Source organism: Herpailurus yagouaroundi, unplaced genomic scaffold (assembly GCF_014898765.1).
Source record: "Herpailurus yagouaroundi ecotype Mexico unplaced genomic scaffold, PumYag 139, whole genome shotgun sequence".
In the NCBI taxonomy this organism is placed as follows: domain Eukaryota; kingdom Metazoa; phylum Chordata; class Mammalia; order Carnivora; family Felidae; genus Herpailurus; species Herpailurus yagouaroundi.
This window is the reverse complement of record NW_024412394.1, coordinates 41,891,236-41,907,275: the sequence shown is the minus strand read 5'-3', so window position 1 is coordinate 41,907,275 and position 16,040 is coordinate 41,891,236. Positions and strand designations below refer to the sequence as shown.

Below are 16,040 nucleotides of genomic sequence, written 5' to 3'. Positions count from 1 at the left end.
GATGAAATGTTCTGTAAATGTCTGTTAAGGACATCTGGTCTAATATGTAGTTTAAATCTAATGTTTCCTTCTTGATTTTCTGTCTGGATGATCTAGCCATTGTTTAAAGTTGGATATTGAAGCCCTCTACTATTATTGTATTGCTGTTTATGTCTCCTCTCAGATCCATTAATATTTAGAAACTTCCTTGTTGGGTATGTAAATGTTTACAAATGTTATATTCCCTGGATAGATTGACCCCTTTATTATTATATAATGACTCCCTTTTTTTTCTTGTTACAGTTATTGTCTTTTATAAGTATAGCTTCTCTTGCTTTCTCTTACCTTCTGTTTGCTTGCAATCTATTTTTCCATCCCTTCAGTTTCAGTCCAAGTATATCCTTTTTTTAAAACATTTTTTAAAAGTTTATTTATTTTTGAAAGAGAGAGAGAGAGACAGAATGAGCAGAGAGCAAAGAGACAGAGTATCCCAAGCAGGCTCCACACTGTCAGCGCAGAGCCTGATGTGGGGCTCAAACTCACAAACCATGAGATCATGATCTGAGCTGAAATCAAGAGTCGGGCGTTTAACTGACTGAGCCACCCAGGAGCCCCAAATCCATGTCTTTATCCTTTAAGTCTTTATCCTTAAAGATGAAATGAGTATCTTATGGGCAACATATAGGTGTTTTTTAAATTAATTTAGCCGCTGTATATCTGTTGGAGAATTTAGTCTATTTACATTTAAAGTAATTATTAATAGTTATGGGCTTACTACTGCCATTTTGTTCATTGTTTTCCGATTGTTTTATAATTCCTTTGTTCCTTTCTCTTTTGTTCTCTTCTTTTTTGATTTGGTGATTTTTTTTTTTTTTTGTAGTGATATGCCTTCATTACTTTCTCTTTCTCTTTTATGTAACTACCATAGGGTTTTTCTCTGTGATTATCATGGGAATTACATAAAATATTTTATATCTATATCTATTTTAAGATAAAAAAAATAACTTCAGATACTTATAAAAGCTCTACATACTCCCCCACATTTTATATTTTTGATGTTACAGTTTACATCTTTTACATTGTGTATCTATTCACAAATTATTGTAGTTATGGTTATTTTTGATACTTTTCTCTTTTCACCTGTATAAACTAGAGTTACAAGTCATTTACCCACCATCATTACAATATTAGAGTATTCTTTACTTAACTATATTTACCTTTATCATTGAGTTTTATACTTATGTGTTTTCCTGTTAACAATTACCATCTTTAAATTTTATTTGAAGCACTCACTTTAACATTCTTTGTAAGGCTGGTCTAGTAGATGAACTCCTCAGCTTTTCTTGTCTGGAAAATTCTTTATCTCTCCGTCCATTTTGAAGGACAGTTTTGCCAGATAGAGTATTCTTGGTTGGCAGGGTTTTTTGTTTGTTTGTTTGGTTTTTTTTTCTTTCTTTCAGCAATTTGACTATATAATGCCACTGACTCCCTTTTGGCCTGCAAAATTTCTGCTAAAAAACTTACTGGTGGTCTTATGGGGGGCGGGGGAGGATTTCCTTTTATGTAACAAGTTGCTTTCCACTTGTTGCTTTTAAGATTCTCTTTTAGTCTTTTGACCACTTAATTACAATGTGTCTCATGAGTCTCTTTGGAATTTTTTTTTAAATTAAGTTTTCTGGACTTTCTGGGTCTGGATAGGTTTCTTTCTCCATGTTGAGAAAAGTTTCAGCCGTTATTTCTTTGAACTAGCCTTCTGACCCTTTCTTTCTTTCATCCCCTTCTGGGACCTTTATAATGGGTAAATTGTTCCTCTTGATGGTGTTTCAAAAGTCCCTTAAACTATCTTCCCTATTTATATTTTATTTTATTTTTATGTTTTCACTTCTCAGATTAATTGAGTTTCACTGCTTTGTTTTCAGGTTCACTGATTTTTTATTGTGTTTCATCTAGTCTGCTATTGAACCTGAATCCCTTTATTAAATTTTTCAGTTCAATTATTATATTCTTCAGGTCTTGATTTGTTTTCTACTTCTTTTTTAACTTTTTAAAAATGTTTATTTGAGAGAGAGAGAGAGAGAGCAAGTGGAGGAAGGGCAGAGAGAGAGGGAGACACAGAATCTGAAGCAGGTTCCAGGCTCTGAGCCATCAGCACAGAGCCCAATGTGGGGTTCAAATTCCTGAACCTTGAGATCATGACCTGAGGTAAATTCGGATGCTTAACTGACTGAGCCACCCAGGCACCCCTGTTTGGTACTTTTTCATATTTTCTATGTCTTCTTTGAAATTTTCACTTTGTTCATGCATTGTTCTCCTGAGCATCTTTATGGTTGCTATTTTGAATCCTATTTTAAGTAAATCACTTCTCTCCATTTTATTGAGGTCTATTTTGGAGTTTAATTTTGTTCTTTTGTTTGAAATATATCCCCCTATTTCTTTATTTTTCTTGGCTCTCTGTGTTGGTTTCTGTGCATTAGATAAAGCAGCCACCTCTCCCAGTCTTGACAGAGTGCTCTTGGGTAGGAACAATCTCATCAATCAGTCTGACCTGAGCTTTTCATTTTTCTCTTAAACTCCTGTGAATGCCCAAGCCATCTTCATTGTTCTAAGTGCCTCCCAGTATTAGAGGGTGTGCTCAGACCCATCACTGTCCTAAAGGGGAGGATCGCAGTTAGCACCTAGATGCCAGTTGATTGGAAGCTAGACCCTCAGACAGCAGCAGGAAATTATACAGTTAAACCCCTTCCTGGGAGAACCTGAGAAGTAGGCATTTTTGCTGCTCTCCCTGTGCTTTGCCCAACTGTAAAGCCATGGGAGGAGGGGAGTGCTTCTGTTTTTATTAAGAACTTTTTTTGTTTATTTGTTTGCTGTAGTCCTGTGGTACTAATGAATGCATACTGGCTGTCAGAACCCATGATCCAGGGGCCTGTGCTCTGGGCAGCAACTGGAAAATCTGGGGGTACCAGATGTGTGAACAAGCTCTTTCCAGGGAGATACTGACTACTGAAGTAGGCTAGAGGGAGAGGACAGAGATGTCCCCAGGCTTCCCTAGTCTCTGGGGATGATGTCATTCAGTCCCAAGATATGTTCTAAATTAGAAGCTTGATCCTAAGGCAGCAGCTTTCAAAGTATGCAAATAGACCTCTTTCAGGGAAAGACTGGGAGATGGGTGTTTCTGTTTGTTCTTTTTGCTCTGAGCTGTGGGAAAATAGTCAGTTAAGAACTGCTTCTTTGTTTGCAACAGTCCTATGGGACTCCTGAATGCAACCCCCACTGGCTGTCAGGGCCAGGTGACCCAGGATCCCAACCCTCAGATGGCAGCCGCTGAAGCTGGGGTACAGATATGCGTAGAAGCTCCTTTCATAGAGATACTGCTAATATGGAATGGGCTAGAGGGAGAAGGCAAAGATGTCCACTGGCTTCCTTGGTCTCCAGGGAGGATGGCAGTCAGCCCCTAGATGTGTGCTAAATTAGAAACGTTATTCTTAGTAAGCAGCTTTTAATGTATGCAAATAGAAGCTTTTCAGGAAAAGACTGGGAAGACTGAGACATGGTATTTTTTGCTGCTCCTACACTGAACTCTGGGGGATAGCCATGAAGAGTCCCTCATGTGCAATTCTTAAATGTTGGGATGCTGGATATGGGGTCCAAATGCTTCACTCCTTGGGGAGAAACTTGGAGTTGGAAATTCCGTCCTGATTGTATGGTTGCTGTGCCAGGGGTGGGGTTAATAGTGTGTCTCAGCCTTTCCTACCCATTTTGATGTGGATGTTCTTTGTTCATCTGATATATAGGAGTCACGCAGTTTCTGGATTTCTTTCAGAGGGAATTTCTTAATGTATAGCTGTACATTTGATATGTCTGTAGGGGGAGAAACTTCATGGGCCTCCCATGTTGCCATCTTGGACTGGATCCACAAATTGAATGTTAGTTTTCATTAATGGTACTCAGTCTATACAGCTGGTTTTGAGTAATAAAATAATTAGTTAATGCATGTAATTTAGTTAGTATAGTGCCTAGCAAGCTTAATAATCGTCCTTAATAATTATTTACTATTATTTGTAGTATATGAATGCTCCCATAAGTGACAGACTATATGTATTGTATTGTCTTTTTTCAACACACTTTGTTTCAAAATTTCCACCTTTGTGCATAGAGAGTAACTTCATTTTCTTAAAACTGCTGAATGATGTTAGTTTTTCCTTTATTTATGGGCATTTAAGAAGCTTTAACTTTTCAGAAAATTTAAGAAAAAAACCCTTAAAATATGCTGTCTTGTACATGCATGTGGCTGTCTTATAGCATAGAGATCTGGTATGACAGTTACTGGATCATAAAGCATATTTAACGTTAATAAATTGTAGAAAATGCTCAATTAAAGTAATTGTTCATTAGCTATTATGGCTGTGTGTTTTTCTGTCATCTTACCAACATGTGAGGTTACCAAATTTTGAAATATTTGCCAATAAGACTTTATGAGCTCATTGCTTTAATGTGCATTTCCTTGATTACTACTGAGAAACACTTTTGTTTATTTAGTTTATTGGCTCTTTGTATTTCCTCTTTTGTAAACTGCCTGTTTTCTTTTTGTTTATTTGGTATCTGATTTCGAAAGTCTGGTTTCCTCTTGAAAATAATGGAGGATTTTTTGAGAAGGCGGAGAATATTACTTTCTCTTTTAGACCCATAAATTTTGGGTGTACAAGAGTGACAATGAATTATTTTAGAACAATATTTCAAATTGGAATTCTAATGAGCTCTTAATTATAAATTAAAAACAGTATTACTAAAAGGCGTCAGCAGCATCAGCCTCACTCAGAGGAACTTTTAGATATGTGCATTTTCAGGTCCTTCTCTGACCACTTTACCAGGAGCTCTAGGGGTGGAGCCCAACTAGTTGTGTTTTAGTTTAACAAGCTCCCAGGTGATCGAAAAGCAGTAAACTAGACCATTGAAAGATTCTTTTAATCACCATAAGATTATGACTGTTTGTCTTATATTACTTAGTGATGTTAACATTTAAAAATTTTATTGGTATATACAACAACATGGATGAATCTCAAAGGAATTATATGGAGTGAAAAAAGTCATTCCCACACATACTGTATGTTTACATTTATATAACATTCTTGAAATTACAATATTATAGAAAGAGAGAACAGGTTAATTGATGCTAGGAGTTAGGGAGTGTAGAGTGCGGTAAAGGGCTGGAAGATGGGGGTTATAATAAAAGGAAATAACCGGGAATTGTTGTACTGTTGGAACTGTTCTGTATCTTGACTGTGATAGTGGACACACAAACTTACACATGTGATAAAATTCATAGAACTGAATACACACACACACACACACACACACACACACACATAAACACAAACACACACAAATGAGTGCAAGTAAAACTTGGGATATCTGAATAAGATCTGTGTATTGTATCAGTTTCAGTATTCTGGTTGTGATAGTATACTACAGATGTGTAAGATGTTACCATTGGGGAAAAATTGGGTAAAGGATGGAAAGGATCTCTCTGTCTTTTTACAACTTACAACTAGAACAACTAATTCTACAATTATCTGAAAATTAAAAGTTCATTAAAAAACAACAGAAGTTTTATTAGGTTTAATTGTTACCATTCCTCCAAATATTGATAGGAAACTGGGAAAATGGTTTATTGTCATTTTCACTCTGAATCTGGCAAATTATTTCAATTCTATTAGTAATATGTTTAAAGAATTAAAAACAAACAAATGAACAAACATGCTAGATTTAGAACATTTAATTTCCTATTGAAAAAAAATTTTTTTTAATTTTAAACATGGTTTTTTAGAGAGACAAGAAGAATGCGAGCAGGGGAGGGGCAGAGAGAGAAGGAGACACAGAATCTGAAGCAGGTTCCAGGCTGTAAGCTATCAGCACAGAGCCCTACATGGGGCTCGAACTCATGAGCCATGAGATCATGACCTGAGTCAAAGTCAGACACTTAACATCTGACTGAGCCACCCAGGTGCCCCGAAAACATAGCTTTAATTCTTCTGTAAACAATGTATCTCTAATCTTTAAATCCTATATTAATTATTCCTACATAAAATAATATAAATGTATAAAACACAGAAATGCTTAAAGAGGAAAAAATAGCATATATTTTGTTTTTTAACCTTTAGCATTTAGGTTTAGGTGCTTTTCTATTTGAGTGACAATCCTCCTTGGAGAAATAAAAACATAACTAAAACACAGTTGAGTGCAGTTTCTACAAAACAGACATAAGAGCCATGGGAACTCTTAACTACAGATGGGATGCAGTTTTCAAATAATTACAAAATGAGGTTGCTCAATAATCCCAAACTCCTAAACATTCACACCACTAATTAAAGATTCCAAGAGGAAGAGTGTTCATGGATCTTTTGGTAAGTTATTGCAATTTTCATGTTGACACAATTTCACATACAATCAACCTAAAATAGTCCAGGTTACCAATTTCGTTTATTTTTCTCCCCAGAACTCACCTGGGAGCTCTTATGTTGTACCTATTGGAATCCATTTATTTTGTCCCCTTCCTAGAACTTTGATCTGGGTACTATTGATTTTGATTCATTGGCTGACAGTTTTAGACACTGATTGAACATTTATTTCAGGCTTGGATGACACACGTTAACACAAACTCTTCATCCATGAACCATTAAAACAGTCAGTAAAAGTTGAAAGATAAAAGAAAGATGGCGCTATGTTCTATTTGTAGTCTTCATTTCCTCTATTTGGCTAGCTTGTTCCTGGGTTGGTCAGGGTAGGATTCACTCCATTCAATGTCCTCTTTCACCTGGGACTTAAGAGCTGACACAAAAATTTACCAAGACTGTTAATAGAATTTATTATATTTAGAATTCTTAAACTACAGTTATTAATTTCAAAAGTTGCTTAGTAATTTTCACAAATTAAACTCATTTTATATATATATATATATAAATATGTATTTTATATATATATACATTTTATATACATATATATCTCCAACATGTGATTTATTGTTGTTTATTTCCATTCAGCTTTTCATGTTCCCTAGTGTCCTAGAGGAGAGAGTTGCTGTCTTAGCAATGTATACTTGGTGAATGTAGCATAGAAACTGGAAGAAATATGATTTAGTATCTTTGCTTTGGGATGAATTTCCTCAGTTGGGTTCTGTTCTCAGAAAACTTTTGGAAGCACATTTAGTGGTGTGTAGTTTGAGGGAAACTGCACTGCACTAACTACTCAAAAAATAACAATATCTTTATATCCTTGAAATTTGAGACCAACTTTTATTTGTAAGTGTATGTGTTTTTCCCTGTATTTGGGGCATCTCTTCATTCTCCAGCAACAGGAAAGTTCCTAACATGGGCTTTGACCTCTTTTCAAAACCATAGGGAGAGAAGCAGTCTTTTATAGTTCCTGTATACTGAGTCATACCATACCAAGTTCTGGTGCCAAAAATCTGTACTAGACTCACTTTCATTAACCAGTCTCTGCAAACAGATCATTGAAGGGCTCTTGGAATTATGATTTATGGTATTTCATGCAGTGATACAAAAAATGCTGGACTAAGTTCAGAAACAAGAGTCAAATGATGACAATGAGAGCAAACAATTTCAGATTGTTTTAGTTGTAGCTGACTACCAGGAAGCTGGGAGAGAATGTGTATCTGGGAAAACTAAGCAGTCATATGGTCATAACTAAGCCAGCCTTCTATGTATATATGTATGTTTGTATGTATCTATGTATGTGTGTATCTATGTATGTCATGTATTCATTCATTCATTCATTCATTCATGTGGAAAGACAACACTTGATTACTTGGAGAAAAGGCTAACATATCTCCATCTTCCTCCTAAAATGTTTACTTATAAACACTGGGAAAGAGCTCCTTTTGGCCATTGATTTCCAAGGAGTGGTAAGACTCAATTTTGTGAGCTGATTAAAAGCACTAAATATTTGTGGTCAAGGATAGAGTGACCCTATGATGCTTCAGTACTGATGTTAGACTGCTCTATGCTTTTGCTGCATATAGTGCAATACAGTTTTCATTCTCTGTGTCCAAAATAATACAGTATTTCTGTATATCACTGTGCTGCCTTATTTCTTATCATTATTTGTCACTGTTTGGATCCTTCCTCATTTTTAGCTAATGTAGTCTTTAAGATTCACTAACAAGTGCTCACTTCAGCAGTACATATACCAAAATTGGAATGATTTAGAGAAGATTAGCATGGCCACCCTGTGCAAGAATGACATGCAAATTCTTGAAGTGTTCCATATTTTAAAAAAAATCCTTGGGGGCACTTGGATGGATCATTGGGTTAAGTGCCTGACTTCCACTCAGGTCATGATCTCACAGTTAGTGAGTTTAAGCCCCGCATTAGGCTCTGTGCTGACAGCTCAGAGCCTGCAGCCTGCTTCAGATTCTGCATCTCCTTCTCTCTCTGCCCAACTCCCACTTATGCTCTCTCTCTCTCTCTCTCTCTCTCTCTCTCAAAAATGAACAAATGAACAAAGTTAAAAACAAACAAACAAACAAACAAAAACCTTGGGGCACCTGGGTGGCTCAGTCTGTTGAACATCTGACTCTTGATTTTGGCTCAGGTCATGATCTCACAGTTCACGAGATGGAGCCCTGCATCAGGCTGTATGCTGACAGTGCAGAACCTGCTTGAGTTTCTCTCTCTCCCTCTCTCTCTGCCCCTCCTCTACTCATGCATGTGCTCTCTCTCTTTCTCAAGATAAACAAACATTTTTAAAAACATTTTTTAACAAAAGTAAAGTAACATGTTGAAAGAGAAAAAGATAATGGTTCAACTCTTATTGGCCTAACAAAAGAGCCTTAGATCTTCTAGATGATCAAAAAATCTTAAATATTTTTTAAAAACTCTTACATTACTGGTCTTTAAGTTGAAAAGGAAAAAATATGTATCCATACTTTTATGAAATAAAGAGAAAATAGCCATTATATGCCCTGTTTCTTCTGTCCAGTTTCTGACAGCATGATTCACATTCTTCACTTAGCACTCTCTCCCATTCTACTTCAGTCAGATTTTTCACAGGCTTTTCTCTTATCTAAGCCTGTCTAAGAACCTTACCTTTATTTCTGTTATTTTATCTAATTTGGGACATAAGAAGGGTCAGAAACAAACAAAAAGAGCTGCCAAAGACATAATAGAAACTTTTGTCCTTTTCTTGATTTGGAACAGTCCTACCCACTAAAAGTAATATAAATTAAAATGCAATGAGTCATCCTTTTCCATCATTTGCATGAGTACCACACCTGTTGTCCACCTTTGCAAGAAAGGTCACTTGCTGAAAATGATGATTCATGCCTCCCACCCCTCTTCAAGGACTTTCTAGCTGTCTATGCTCATCAACAGCATCCATAAAATTAATTCCACCTGGCACTAGCTCTAGAAATCACTAGACCTGTGCCTCTGACCAAGGATCTTCTTATCTGACTTAAACTCTCCTAGTAACTCAGGCATGTGATGCTGACCCCAAGTACCCTGGAAGGAGCCTTGGAATTCAATATGTGTAAAGCAAGCCACACTTGATTTGTTAGCAATAGAATAGGCAACCATCATGCAGCATCTATCATTCTCTGTCAAAATAAAGTGCATTTCTTCTATTATTGTTTAATAGTAGTTAATAGTGTCATGAAATTTAGATTTTTAATTTGTTTCTTTGAAAACCATTAAAACTGTGGAGAAATAACAATAGTTATCATGCATTACATGGCTGGCCACTACTGTGTTAGGCGCTTTAATTAGTGGTCTTCTTTGACCTCACCCAAAGAGATAAATGCTACAGTCTCCTTTTTTTTTTTTTTTTCCTTCCAGAGGTAAACCTGATGTTTAGAGATTAAATAATTTATCATCATGCAGTTACTAAGAACTGCAGGAGTAACTTGAATCAAAGACTTTTATTCTCCAAAGTCTGTGTTCCTTCCCACTTTGCTCAAGAAACAATTATACTAATTCTAAATCTGCTTAACAGAATTTGTGATAATTTAATCAGGCCAGCCATGCACCTTTGTACTCTGAGGATAAATCTGTTAATTCAACAAATATTTACAGTGAAAGTTATATACCAATTGATTAATTTTTTTATAAGTTCTTCAAATATTTGTCAATTTTATTAATTTGGAACCTGTTTTGGAAGATAATACTCATTTCCCAAGTGGAAATCAAAGACAGTGATTTCATCTATTGCCAATTGTAGAACATTGAGCCCATTAGAAATATTTAATATACTGTTTCTTCTTTTAGTCCTGAGTTTGAATATGAAGTATATTTCTCTTTGAAGAAGACTTTTAAAATATTGTAATTCCAAATTGTCACCAAAAGATAAAGTCATTACTATTGAAATATTTTGAAACTTAACTAAACACTTAGATTTTATAACAGTTTCAAAACAAAATAAATGGATGTCTGGCTTGAAAATCCTCTAAGCAGACAAAACCATTTAAACCATGTAAGCAAAACTAAAACCATGTAAGCAAAACATGTAAACAAAACTAGTTTTAAGTCATGAACATAAGCAAAATTTAATTTACTTTTATAAATATATTGCTCTGATAATCATAAAAGAAACTTAGGCCATATTCCTAAAATGCTGTAAGATAATCACTTTTAACCAATCCTCTGCTGTCTAGAAACCCATGTTGTAATGACTGATCCTAATTTTCACTCTATAAGCCATCCTGCAATGTCAGACCTCTGAGCTTTAATACACATTGGTTTGAAGACTCCTGGTTTTTATTTTTATTTTATTTTATTTTTTAATTTAATTTTTTATTTTTTTTAATTTACATCCAAATTAGTTAGCATATAGTGCAACAATGATTTCACGAGTAGATTCCTTAATTTCCCTTACCCATTTAGCCTATCCCCCCTCCCACAAGCCCTCCAGCAACCCTCAGTGTGTTCTCCATATTTATGAGTCTCTTCTGTTTTGTCCACCTCCCTGTTTTTATATTATTTTTGTTTCCCTTCCCTTATGTTTATCTGTTTTGTCTTTTAAAGTCCTCATATGAGTGAAGTCATATGATTTTTGTCTTTTTCTGATTAATTTCACTTAGCATAATACCCTCCAGTTCCATCCACATAGTTGCAAATGGCAAGATTTCATTCTTTTTGATTGCTGAGTAAGACTCCATTGTATATATATACCACATCTTCTTTATCCATTCATCCATCGATGGACATTTGGGCTCTTTCCATACTTTGGCTATTGTTGATAGTGCTGCTATAAACATGGGGGTGCATGTGTCCCTTCAAAACAGCACACCTGTATCCCATGGATAAATGCCTAGTACTCATGAAGACTCCTGGTTTTTAAAATGTTATGTGCACAATAAACTCTTACTAAATATTATTTTACTGATCTGTTTTTAATTTTTACTATTTTTTGATTTTGACAGTTTCTGGTGTCAAAAGTGGGATCAAAAAGATGACCCCTTCAGTGACTCTGAGGCTGATGAACAACAATGTGTGGGTACCCACGGAGTTCAATGCACTCACTATTTTATTGCGAATTGCAGAGCGAGAAGGTAAGTTTCTGGGATGTCTGTTTTTACATGAAGAACATTCATGGAATGTAGGGTGTATTTTAGTTAAAGAAAAAAGGGAGCAATTCTGTCCTAAAATAAAATGACTGGTTGTTCCAAATAAGAAAGAGAAAAATAATAAGATAAAAACTACACGGATATAGGAAATTGCAGAGGTTTTGAGTAAAAGAAATTTTATGTTGTGTGGTCAAATGTGGCTAAAATTAAATAGATTAATTTACAAGGGTTTTTTTAAATGAAATTAATAATGTACTGATACAAAACGAGTTTAATTTCTATCTCTAAAAGTCACAGAATTTCTTAGATTATTGTTCTGCTTTTAAGAAAAGATTTTTCTTTACCTATAATGTGATCTTCCCCAGAAACAAAGATTCTACATCTCATCAAAAAATACCCTGTTCTTCACATTGTCTTTATTAAGTCTTTGATAACTTAGAAAAATTAAGCATTTCTAGTATTTAAAAAGCTAAGTTTTTGTTTTTGTTTTTTAAATGTTTATTTATTCTGAGAGAAATAGAGATAGAGTGTGTGTGAGCACGGAGGAGCAGAGAGTTAGAGGGAGAGAGAAAGAATCCCAAGCAAGTTCTGTGAGCCCCAACACAGGGCTCAATCTCATAAACTGTGAGGGGATGACCTGAGCCAAAATCAAGAGTCAGATGCTTAACAGATGAGCCACCTAGGTGCCCCTAATTTTTTTTTTTTTAATGCCTATGACACTTCCTGGATTTGCCTTCGATATCTTTTTTCAATTTGGTTTAATGGATAATTAAATTTTATTTCACAGTGATTTGTTATACTTTTTGATAAGTATTTTACCTCTTTTGAGGTTTTCTTTGAGTACAGTTGACACACAGTGTTATATTAGCTTCATGTGTACAACATAGTGAATCCACAAGTGTATATATTATGCTATGCTCACCACAAGTGTAGCTGCCATCTGCCACCATACAATACTATTACAGTATCATTGACTATATTCCTTATGCTTTGCCTTTTAATCCCATGGCTTATTCCACAACTAGAAGACCATATCTCCCACCCCCCTTCACCCATTTTGCCTACGCCCCCACCCCTCCTCCCCTCTGACAACTATTCTCATACACTGTTGGTGGGAATATAGACTGATATAGCCACAGTGGAAAGCAATGTGGAGGGCCCTCAAAAAATTGAAAACAGAACTACCATATGATCCAATAATCTCATCACTGGGTATTTACTCAAAGAGAAAGAAAACCTAGATTGAAAAGATATATGCACCCTTATGTTTATTACAGCATTGTTTACAATAGCCAAGATATGGAAGCAACCTAAGTATCCACCAATAGATAAATGGAAAGGAAGATGTGATATATATGTATACACACACACACACGCATATATATATATATATATTCATATATATATATATTCATATATATATATATGAATATTGTGCAACCATGAAAAAGGATGAGTTTATGCCATTTGTGACAACATGGATAAATCTAGGGGGTTTTATGCTAAGTGAAATAAGTCAGACCAAGAAAGACAAATACCGTATGATTTCACTCATATGTGGAATTAAAAAAAAATGAATAAACAAACATAAAGCAGAATTTGACCTATAAATACAGAGAACAAAGTGACATCAGCCCTAGAAACATTTTTCTATATATGTCTCCTAAGGCAAGGAAAACAAGAGCATCTTTTGAAATTTTTGACAAATTTCCCCAAATCGAATTCTAAGTGAAGTCTTTTTGACCTTAAACTAACTGTGGAATATTCTAGAGGCTTACTGCAAGATCTCAAAGATTTGCTCTGTCTCCTTATAGAAAGAGAAATATTGATTTATTTAGGCTTATTTGACATGTTAAATTGTGTGGAAAACATCGTCAAATAAGCAATGTTTAAGCTTCTTAGGTTATATTTATATGGACATATATTAGTAATATATGCTGTGTCTTGGTATAAATCTATCAGTCGTGATTCCAGTTATTGTTTTTAAATATTGTATATTATAAAAATAATCAAGTTTACTTGTCAGTTGCATAATATTTTTAGTGAACTGTCACCACATCTTTAGCCATGGCTATCATTAAGACTTATCCCTCACAGACAGCTATTGGTTTACTCTGATTTCTTCTAAGGAAGCACTGACATTCAACTATAGGAAAAAAATGCTGTCCCTTCAAAAATATTTATGGAAAAGATCTTGAAAGTTGCTCTAGAATACAGGTTTCTAATAACATGAAAATCGTAACACTGAACTGAGTAAGAATTTCTAGAACTCTAATGGAAAAATTGATTCATAGAATTGCTAACTCAATATCAAGAAAAGCAAAAGTTAACTATGTGGGACTAAATGAACTGATGACTATGGTTATAATTTTTATGACTTTGAAAGATTGCTTGTACTTTAATGTTTTGTTTTCCAGATTTAAAGAATTCCCCTTTCTCCTTTTTTTAAGCTCTCTATAACTTACAGCAATTTGGTTTAGTATACCTTTGCAAAATAAAGGTTGAAACATGTATCTTTTTTTTCCCTATATATTCCTTCCAGAGTTCAGAAACTCTTATTAAATATTATTATTTTTATGACAATATAGGTATTTCCTGAAGTTCAAATATAATCTATTCACTGTGTCACAGGACACAATTGGGCAATTCCTTAGTTTGGCTCCTCAGCCTAAAGAGACTTTTAAAGGTTTGATCTGAGATTCATTATTACCTGACAATTGTAAAGACCAAAGGTTGGCTTTATGGATCCAATAAAGTGTCTTGGATATTACCAGAGCTTTGAATGGAATATCATGTTGAGAATATGAATAGAATCACTATTCTTGCCACACTTATGTAAATAATTAGGCCACATTTAATGACACTACACTTACTTTACAAACAAACTAGTTGCACTGTTATCTTTGATAAAAATGAGATGACTATAAAAAGATTGTTTCAGTAGAAAACTGTACTATCCCCCTTTTCAGATTCTAGTTCTGTTCACTGTCTTTGAGGTTTTGTTATCTCCCTGTTAATCTTAGAGAAATCCTTATAGCAGATCATGTATGGACACCCTTCATGCTTGTTGCTGTAGGGGCAACTTGAGAGTTCACCAGAACACCCAATGACATCATCAAAGACAGTCAGACTGCAAACCAGGAAACTCCATCAGATTGAAGCTGCCATCTTTACTCCACCATCTAAAGATGCCTTGACATCAAATCTAGACATTTTCTCAACTGGCTGCTCTTCACACTCAGAGTTTACATTTTGCTCCAATTATTAACCTTTTTTTTCCCCTTTTGTTTTCATAGAAATTTATCTTATTAAATTACCTGATTGCCCGTATAATACAGAGGCTTGGTTTAAGTGGAAGCTCACTTGCAATACCACTTCCTGAAATAGAACATCGTGTTCATTCTGTCCTAAGCAATCATGTGTACATGTGAATGCCAACACATCATGTGCTATGTAAAGAACTCAGGAAAAAAATGAAATCCAATTACACATTTTCTCAAAAAATGTAGGTTGACCTAGAAGTGTGAAATCCGAATCTGATTGTAACCCATTTGATATACTTCAATCTTGTGTCCTGAGAATCTCTGCTCTGGGGAATTTTTTAATTCCTGGCTGTTATTATCTTCATAGTTATTGTATCAATTATCTCTGTTGTGCATTGCATCCTCTCAAGGTTTTTAAATGCCTTTTAGTAGCCAATCACATATCAAATTATACCTACCAGGATTAAACAGTTTGCAAAACTCAGTGATCCAACCGCACGTCTGCGATGATGATGGCTACTGTTAGTAATAGTCATTACATGACTATCCATTCTAATGACTGCATCACCAGTGGTACCCAAGAGCAACACTACACTAGTTGGTCACACCCTCAGCTTGCTGTGACAATGACAAAATTAGGGAATTGGTAAAATAACAGTGTACTGGATACTATAGGAAAAAAAAGAAAAATTATATACAAGATCTTGTCTAAATACTTCCATATTAAATATCTTCTCTGAGTGTTTGACAAAACCCTCAACCACAACAAATACAAAACCAAACTTAGCATGCTTTTTATAGCACACTCCATCACTACTTATTACATTCCCTCCACATCCAACCAAATATATCTTCCACTAATATCTCCCATTTTTCTCACTGGTAAAAAACATCCATTATGTCATACTAACCAAAAAACTGCAAAGTCATTCTCTGCTCTGTCAGCTCCCTCACCCTCTTCTCTAATCAGACATCAAGAGCCTTCAGTTTGGCTCCTGATTATCTCTTCTTCTCTCTATCCCCTTGTCATCTTCCACTTGGACTTAACTGAGATAGGCTTCTATCCAACTTTTCCATCAGTCTCTTTTTTTCCCCTTCTCCGCGTACTGTAGTCTGAAATCTGTTACTAAAATTCAAATCATATTATGTCCCTTTCTGGGTAAAAATTCTGTTACCCCTCAATGCCAAACAAAGAATAAAGTATTTTAAATTTTAGGGAAATA

At 35.0% G+C, this 16,040-nt stretch overlaps 1 non-coding gene across 1 annotated transcript; it reads left to right on the top strand.

Moving 5' to 3' along the window:
- Nucleotides 1–8,157: 8,157 nt before the first annotated feature.
- LOC121030179 (U6 spliceosomal RNA) lies at nucleotides 8,158–8,266 on the top strand. The gene has a single exon (XR_005790108.1). It is a non-coding gene; the product is annotated as a U6 spliceosomal RNA (small nuclear RNA).
- Nucleotides 8,267–16,040: the final 7,774 nt, after the last annotated feature.